The 10,143-nt window shown below is 33.7% G+C and overlaps 1 long non-coding RNA gene across 1 annotated transcript in view; it reads right to left on the bottom strand.

The window, feature by feature from the left end:
• Nucleotides 1-2,792: 2,792 nt before the first annotated feature.
• The window catches only part of LOC118765510, a 20,625-nt gene continuing 13,274 nt past the window's right edge, over nucleotides 2,793-10,143 (bottom strand). The window contains exons 3-4 of the long non-coding RNA XR_005001372.1: nucleotides 9,511-9,518; nucleotides 2,793-2,803 (exon numbers count right to left, since the gene is read on the bottom strand). This is a non-coding gene — a long non-coding RNA (uncharacterized LOC118765510). The remainder of the gene's footprint in view (nucleotides 2,804-9,510; nucleotides 9,519-10,143) is intronic.

Here is a 10,143-nt window from a genome sequence, read left to right on the forward strand (position 1 = left end):
TTTAATATTCCATTCTAATTTTGCAGGTGCTATTACACAAATTGCGCGTGTTAGAAGTGTTGTGTGTTTAAAATTTTCTATTGTATGCTTGTATATTGTTTACGACAACTAAATTTCATTTTGTTTGCGGTATTTCGTTTCTTATTTTTTTAGAGTGTAGGGCTTTTGGGTTTCCTTCAGAATCAAAATATGTTCTAAATTAGAGAATGGCGGTAGTACAATTGAATGCATCATTAAATTATCAAGACAGAAAATTTAAAGCTATAAAGATGCGAAGAAAAATTAGCAATAATTAGCAAGCTAATTAGCACTGGGACTATTGAAGCTAAAATAGGTTGTAACCGTGCTATGGATGAGTCCATATTACAATATTATTGAAAACACACATTTCTATTAATGAGAATGAAATGCTTCTACGGCATTGAACTCCCAAGCAACGAGATGCAGAAGTGCTTCGAGAATCGAGTCGGAACGAAATTTCTCAATTTCGATCAAAAATCAAAATCATAATCGCTTTGATGTCAGTAAAATGGCTGCAAAAACGAGGGGTTTTTTTTCTTCTACGAGTTAAATTATAATAATGGATTTGGTTTCAAATTTTAGAATAAGTATCCAGTTTTAGGAAGGGAGACTTAGCCGAATACAGCGATGGCAGAAATTGATATTTCATCGACCAGGAAAGGGTAAACGGCAATGGTGACCAAAGTAGCATCTGAACGGATTATGAAAAGACGGAAGGAATGCCTTTAAGTATTTTCTCTGAAGCACTGCCATTTCGCAGCCTCATTAATAATAATAATAATAATAATAATAATAATAATAATAATAATGATAATATTAATAATGATGATGATGATATGATGATGATGATGATGATAAATGTCCTGATGCGGTATCAGACAGTGGCTCTCATGGCTTCTGATCTTAGCTGATTGGAAGTGTTATCATGTACATTGTTTTGTCTTGGTATAAAAGAAGGGCTACATATATATATATGTATATATATATGTGTGTGTGTAATTATTGATGGAACGCGACTGATTTTGAAACCAATTTCAGAATAAATTTTATTTACCGAAAAAGAAAATATTGATTCGGACCTTTTCAAATATTCGGCTGACAGAAATATAACACTTGTAATATTCTTCATGATTTTTAAATGGAACTGCAATTTGAATTATGAAAATACACAATCAATTTTTGACATTTTTGATCAGCGTTAACATATATAATGTATTGGCAAATCTTACTGATGTATTGCATTGATGCAACTTCCAGGAATTCGAGAATTATTTGGAAGATTTCTAATTCCAATAATTTGTGTTGGATGCGAGGCTGTAGTTGGAGGATCTGCCGTAGAAATCACAAACATTTATTCACAACTGGGGACAACTGAAAAAGACAGCAGGAATAATTCTCATTGTGTAGACATTATTAATGAAGATATTTGCAGATAATTTACTGGCGTAGACAGAATGAGGATGAAGACCACAACAGAAAAGCTAAAACTGAAGCCCAGCAACTGCCGTTTAATCAAAACCATTTTTCATTCATTGATATTGATCATGGTACACTTTCTGTGTGTATCTTAAAATATAGAAAATTTAGTAATTTTCATAGTCTAGACATCAATTGACTATTTGAAATATATTTATATATTCGTATATTAATGTTCAAATACTGCGGTGAGATATTCTGACGCGCATTATTTATCTGTGTTAAATCAGTAGACGGTGACTATGTAACAGATGATCACATTGAATCTTGTTAGCATATATTCACTTCTATAAATCTGATTTATATTTGGTGGGTATTTTGCAGGCCCGTCCGACTATGTCCATTAATGGAGACAAATATATAAAATGGTTTAATATAAATTTCAAGATTGCCATTTGACTGGACATGCAATGCTGTTTCCCATGTCTTTGCGCTTATATCATTGAATTGTTGAAGGTTTACATATGTGAAAATTGACACATAAATAAATATTTTATTGGAAATATATTAACTGCGAGGAGGAGAAGACAAACAGGCTAATATTATATCTATGCATGTTTGTAATACAGTAGCATAGACTATATTTTACACAATGTTAATATGACCTTATACACAGAAAATGTGTTTGATATATTAAGAAAGAAGAAACTATAAGTAAACGCAACTTGCGATAATCTATTTCCAGATAACTTGATCTCTTTTCTTTCATTCTTCAATATTGATAGCATTTCAATAATGGATTTACATTCGTAGGAATAAGTTTGTTACATCCCTGTTATTGTTAAATATATGCGCCATTATTTTGTAACCCATATGAAAAAAAAATCTCTTGATGTCAATATTTGTAAAGAATGTAATGAGCAGGAATGAGAGGGTGATGCTGACGGGGATAATATAATTGATGATAACACTTAGCTCTATGATATAACATAGCTTTCCAATGCTGATGCATAACAAGGAGATAGCAAAATTTCCATTCATATTAAGTTTATTGCTCTCAACAATATTTCATAAAACTCTCTAGAAAAACAAGATTCTTTTCACCATTACTACCTTCTTATTAATAGATACGAAAATTCAGGAGAGAGAAAATTTGATATAAGCTCTTTCTTCTAAATTTACACATTTTATTCAACACAACCAGAAGTGAGGGAGGTTTCTTGCACAACGTCAAGCAAAGGGTATAAGTGATAAGTAATTCAAGAGGTTAGCGACTCATGACATAGAAGGAGAATGAGGAGATCCGTCTAAAATTATTTTTCCTCTTCATTTTTCATGGACAACTACTGCTGAACAATTCAGTTCACTTGAAGCGCATCTTGAAATAACTTCTTTGTTCTCTGAAAGGTAAAAAGAGGCTAAATACTTAAGATTCAGCCGCATCCTTCAAAGAACACTGGAAGGAATTGTCACGGACCTTCGATAGATCTAGGCGTCTGTCATCTATAAAATCCCGACTCATTTTAAAAGAAAATACTTTTATTTTCATATTTAGTTCCATCAATATGTTAGGTTTTTCTCAATGATGTTACTTTGAGATTTTTCGTAAGTTGTTGTCTATATTATTCACAAAAGTATGATATATGCTCAGAGGCTTCTAAACAATCTGGTTCCGCTGCAGTGTTGTGCCATATAACAGAATGAACTATGAAGCAACATTCTAATAACATCACACATAACCTACTTTAACTGGATTGTGCTAGCTAAGTTTATTTTTGTTTCTTTATCTTATATTTCTCGAACAGTGTGCACTAGATATCGGTTGGCAGACTATTAGATTATTCAAGATAAAAAGCAGAGACTTTTTACACATTACACCTTTGGATACAATTGAAAGGTTCTTCACAAAACTTTGTCAAGATGCAAATCACATCAAAGCAATAACAGAAATTTCTTTTGTTTGTATCAAAGATCGCAAAATTTTGATCTGCTCTATGTGCACTTTACTGAATATACTATGCTTTTATCAGGGATTATCCCACATAAAGATGTACCGACATCTCTCTTCAATGCATATTTATCAAATCTTATTATCAAATTAATCTGATTATTCATTTAGTATTTGAAGACGCTCGCATTCTCTGGTCCAGTCAAAACAGAAACCAACACATACGAATAAGGCTTCAAACATAAAACACAATATTCTGTCTATTTTTCTTTTGTTGGTCAACTCAGGCATAAATGATTTAGTTGCGGTTATCAATTTTTCAATCTTTTGTCACAATACTGAAAATTGTGGTAGATCATTGAAACGAGTAAATAATTCGATTAATCCTAATTGTGCGAAGTTATTCCATTAATCCTTCTTTGAAAACCCTTTACCAATATGCTGCAGAAGACTTAGTTATATGTGTTATAGGAAATCTTTTTAGGAGTGTTATGCACCTATAACATTTGAAAGTTATCATTTCTGCTGTGTGCTACGAAACATTCTCCGATTGAATACCCGCAAGACCACACGTGGTGTAAACATGCACAAGAAAAGAAATGCTAGATCTCGGCATACGGAAAAAGAAATATTTATGCTTAGTGGTTACATTGATACCTGATGCGTTAACAAATTATTGGTGGTAAGGAAAGAAGAGACAAGCATACATCAAACCCCTGGGAGCGCAAGCTATCGCATAATTTTAGTAAGGTTATAAAACCCTGAGAGGTGAGAGGATATGTGTTGGTGTATGTAAGAAGCTGACTTCATGCCGCTCAGTTAAGGGATCCTTTCTAGGACTTCCATACAAATAGTAGAGGTACAATGTGCATTCCAGTTTCAGAATTTTTTAGAAGTGGCAGCTATATCTGTCCTAGTTTATTGTGAGTTTAGTAAATTATCATCTATTTAGCTGAATGACCAACTATAATTTATTGAAGAAGGAAGGAGACAACTATAACAACTCTTTGAACACACTCTCTTTGAACACACTCTCTTTGAACACACTCTCTTTGAACACACTGGTTGTCACAGCTGGTTCGTTTGTAGAACAGGTCAGGACATGGTGACAGTTTTGGTAGCTCACTATTCAATAAAGTTTTGTACTGATTTTTGGCAAAACATTATAGAAACTTATGAAATGCTTCACATGTATTTACTTCTATGAGCACAGCATCTGCTTTTCGTGGGCTGAAGAGGTTCAAGAACGGTAAATGGAAGGTCAGACACGGTGAGAGGTGGTAATGAGACTGGAAAGTCTAAACAGTAGAAACGGTTTTAAAAAATCCATATTTTAAAAAATAAAAGACAGTTGTGTACGTATAAAGACAATAAGTGGAGAAAATAAGTAAGCAAAATGCAGATTATATATATAGGTGCATGTGTGATTTTGTGTGTGTGTGTGTTTGTGTGTTTGTGTGTAGGAAAGTAAATTGCTATAAAACCGCCCTCTAGATGCGAGAGCCGCACCACCCATTCTTTCAATCATTATCTTCGGTTATATTACGCAAGTCTCCTTGGCCTCTATTAAACAGTCGGTTCAGAATTAATGGATACTCGGATACTATTTCTATCCAGAGGAGCGACTGTGTAGAAGTCTGATGAGGATGAGTGCAGTAACGGGGTTTTGGCTATATATGCGATCATATATTATCAAAGAAGTTTTAATTCTAAGCAAATTTTTTAGATATAGTCCATTAAATTTTTGTGGCCATATGATACGATTTTTTGTCGTTTTTATTCAGTTTTCAACACTAAAAATAAATTAAATTAAATAGCACAGGGTTCTACAAATTCCGTTGACAGATTTTGTTACCCTCCTTTACATTCTGTGACCTGCTTTTGGCGATGTCAATCTTCCGTTAAAATTTCATGTAGTTCACAAACCACACAAGAACGAGTCTCAACATGGCCACATTGAGACATCGTGAAACACCTATAAAATGAACCTAGGCACATATCAAACCGTAGAATATCAAGAATAACAGAACATTTTCCTTGTTCAACAGAAAATATCCACGAGCCAAGAAGTGTCTGTGCTTATGTTGAAATTGGTATTTTTTGTCTTTGCAACGGATATTATCGTAGTAATTATATATATATATATACGAGTAAAACGCTCCCCGTCCAATGGGCGGTGCACAGTTGTCAAACATTTAAACCAAATTTTCTCAAAATAACTTGTCCGACCGTTCCATTTTGTGGCATTATTTCAAGGCAGCCGGCATTTTTTGCGCAAACTGCACGTGCATTTTCCTCGCGTACGCGTAATATCGATCGCAATAGCTGATGTACTTGCGAGTACAGATGCACGTTCCCACGACTTTATCGATCGCAATCTCACCTGGAATCGATTTTTGTAATGTTTTCAAGACTTATACACACCCTGATACCGTCGGTATCTACGTATCAAATTTGAACGCAATCGGATGGAGGATACCCAAGATCCCAGAAGGCACACACACACACACACACACACACACACAGAACGGATGTTATATAATAGAATATATACATATGTATAAGCATAATATCTTACTTTCTAAACAAATTAGACAATACGTTAGTGAAGTGCATGACGCAACAAAATTCGTGTTTTATTGCATTTACACATGTAATACCAATACGGTTCCATCATACCAATATGCGCATATATATACATGGATGTATGCATATTAACAGACACCAAAACACATACTCACATGCATACCCATGCACGAACACAGGCACTCACATGCGCATGCATATATGAAGTTGCAAGAGAGAGAAGGAAAAGATAGGGTCTATAATGTAAAAATAGACGGAAAATAAGCGAAAATCTAGCAGAAATATTTCCTTCCATATGTATGTGGGAGTATCCATTTTTATACGAATAAGTATCCGCGTGAATGTGTGTATGACTGAAAAAGCCGTTCCCACTTTGCTTTCTATTGCAAATAACTCAATTTTAAAATGAAAAGATCGAGAGAAGTCTATTATATGTTGCTGTTTTTCTATTTTTGCAATAAAATTATTCCATGGCGACATCTAATGCTTTCAGCTAAATGCATCCTTCAAAATAAAATTTTGCTATCAACATTTCCTAAACGTTAAAAAACTATACATATCGTAAATATTACAGAGTATAAATCCAATGATTGATATTTAAAAACATAAATAAAAGCTACAATTACATTAAATCAGAGTACAGTAACAAACTTTTCATGCAAAGCCCTGTTCTCTAAGAACGTAAGGAATTTTGTTGTTATGCATTTAGAAATTTGTGGTCTTATATTCGGAATTTCAATAACTTTAAATCTAATAAAACTTTCTTTGTCAGAAACGGAACACAGATGGAGATAATATGAATTCCTTTTAACTAATTTCCTTTACCGTAGATCTTATTGTATCCATGTTAGTAATGTATTCAGAAATTGTTTTTCACTGTATATGTGTTCTCAGTGAAAATTATTAGATATCACACAGAATTGCTTTCTTCTTCTTCTCTTTTTCATTACTTGCGCTTTTGAGGAATTGCGCGCTAAATGCTACTCTTTACAAATTTATATCAGAGCCATTTGTTTATGCCAACCCAGACTTTTATCTGAATATTCCAATGATAAAAATCTAATTTAAAATATGAGAAGAGATTGATGGGTTGAAACTTTGTAAGTGTATGTAACATTTTTCGTGGGAAAAAATACGTGTATGAATGTGTGTGTATATGTGTATATATATATATATATTATATATATATATATATATATATATATATGTATATATATTTATATACATATATATATACATGCATGCATACAAACATATAGTTAGAGATAGACGGACAGAGAGATAGATAGACATATATATATATATATATATATATATATATATATAGAGAGAGAGAGAGAGAGAGAGAGAGATAGTCGGATATATATATATATGCCAAATGTTTAAGGCTTTCGTTACATTTTAAGACGGCATAATCATTTTATATTCTAAAATTTGAAATATTAATTTAATTTCGATATAATCTATTTGTTTCGATGTAACATGTTTTAAAGTCCTATTGTGCCAAGCATGTTTCATAAATTCAATCGAAGAAAACTTTGATGAAATCTTGTGAAATTTACAGATTCCAGTCTGTGGAAGGGAGATGAATAATTTAGAGGTATCATTGTAGACATTTTTCAGCTGACTAAATTGAATGGGAAGCCGTCAGAGGAGGATTTCAAGTAATTAATCAATGATTAATGATCCGTTTCTTATTTGAATTGGTGACTGAAATCACTACAAGAAATCAATAATAAAAATAAAAACCTACCTATTTTTTTTTGTTTAATCACTCGTTCCTATATTTTCACACATGTTTACCAAATAATATTATTATGGCAATTTTTCTTATTAATTATAAATATATAAAAGCACTATTTTAGATAAAATGATAAAAATTTTCGTCTACTAATTTTTCACACTAGTAACATTTTAATTTAAATATTAGGAAGTGAATGAAATAATCTGCATTTTCAAATATACAGGTATAAATAATCGGAAATTTATTTCTATTATTAAATGACTATGTACGAGAAATTATCATACTTTATTTTAGCGAATCTATCTATCTATTTATCTATCTATCTATCTATCTATCTATCTATCTATCTATCTATCTATCTATCTATCTATCTATCTCTCTTTCTCTCTCTCTCTCTCTCTCTATATATATATATATATATATATATATATATATTATGTATGTATAGACATATAGATATGTAGGTATGTATGTATATATATATGCCTCGGATATTGAACAGTTCAACTCTTTATTGTAAAAAGAGGATCGTTGCAGTTACCACTAGCGTCAATAAAAACTAGGGAAGATACTAACATTGATAAGACTAGGAGAGCCGAAGGACATAGAAAAGATGCGTAATCCACCAGATGTGAAAACAGCCAGGAAGGGAAAAGCAGTAGCAGAGACTGATGACATCCTCTCTTCTCTTACACACCGAGATATGGTGGCTGCAACGCAAATTCCTCGGAAGAGACTTGGTATTCGCGCGGCTCGGTGCAGACTGTTCGCAAATATGATGGGGAGCGGGCGCAGATGTGCTGTTACTAACAGCGTCAAAACGAGGGAATCAGAGAGAAGAGAGCTTCATTTGATCCGCTGCATTCAACAAGGGCAGTTGCTGACATGGGGGGAGCATATTTTTGAGAGAAAAATAATTTGGGATGAGATATGGAAGTGGACCACATCTCGGCTAAGTTTTCTGATTCGTTCATCCTATAATGTTTTGCTATCACCTGCAAACCTAGTAAGATGGAACATCTCACAGAAAGATATATGCAAATGCGGAAAGGTCGGAACACTGAAACATATTCTTTCCAACTGTTCATTTACATTGAATAGGTATACATGTAGCCGCAACCTGGTCCTTAAGGTTATCATCAATGCTATAAAGAATGCAACACCTCAACAACAGTGAAAAAACCGTTGAAAGCGGATCTGTTTCAAGAAGAACAACAAAAATCATGAAAAGTGGAACGTCAATTGGGAGGTGGCTGCAGATTTGTCTGTGTGCCAGGAACTCCTTCCCATCCCAGTTACGAGAAGACCAGACATTGTAATGCGGGGTGAAAGAAAGAAAGCTATGAATCTAGTCAAGTTAACGGTTCCTCATGAAGATATGGATGCCGCTCGGGCTCGAAAGATCGGCAGTTATGTAAACCTCCTCAAGGAATGTGAAGACGCAGGTTGGAAAGCAGAGCATCTTCCAATCGTAGTCGCATCTAGAGAGTTTATTGGACACAGTGTAAGGCGACTGTTGTTATCGTTAGGCCTAACTCATCGTAGAGTAGATACCAGCATAACCGATATCCAAACTACAGTGGAGAAGGCTAGCCACTTGATTTGATAATAGAGACGATGAGCGATGGCTAGAAGAATAAGAGCTTTATTTGATAACCTGTTGCTTTAGCAAGCGGGGCCTCATATCGGTGAGAGTTGTGCATTGATGCCGTCGACAGGTAGGCTCCGAAACGGCGCGCATTCTCTCCCGATGGCTCCATACACTTGCTGGCTTCCGTTATACGGAGCACTCGACTGGTAACACTTGTATGTGTAAGTTGCTTGTAAAACACACACATACACACACGCACACACAAACCCATATAGATACACACACATACACACACACATCTATATATAAGTTGATATCTAACTGTGTTTTCATTGTACTATTGGAAAGACAATTTACCATGAATCAAAAAATATGGAACGCAAATTGGGAAATATATTTAGATCTAATTATATGGAATGAAATCTACCGAACTGTTTATGATAATACTCAGTAAATTAATGTATCGATGTCTTCTGCTGTTATTGTAGACTTGGAGTTATTGCATTATACATACTGGAAATTGATATGATTTTAAGTCACAGATATTTAAATATTAATATGGACACTAGTGAATTATCTCAAATTTGATGATTTCTTTGTTCTATAAATGTACATCTATGGGTTTTTAAAACTCTTATAATTCACATTACGCTGCCAGTCATATGTATATCCATATCATGTGTTGTCAAAAGTCAGTGTTGTGTATACAAAAAAAAATTATATATGTACAGATTATTACAATGGTGCTAATACATCGAAGCAACACACCGTTCCTTCAACTGAGCGAACAATATATCGTCATGTTTAATATCCTGAGGTAATCACCTTGCACACAGC

Source organism: Octopus sinensis, linkage group LG12, assembly GCF_006345805.1.
Source record: "Octopus sinensis linkage group LG12, ASM634580v1, whole genome shotgun sequence".
In the NCBI taxonomy this organism is placed as follows: Eukaryota; Metazoa; Mollusca; class Cephalopoda; order Octopoda; family Octopodidae; genus Octopus; species Octopus sinensis.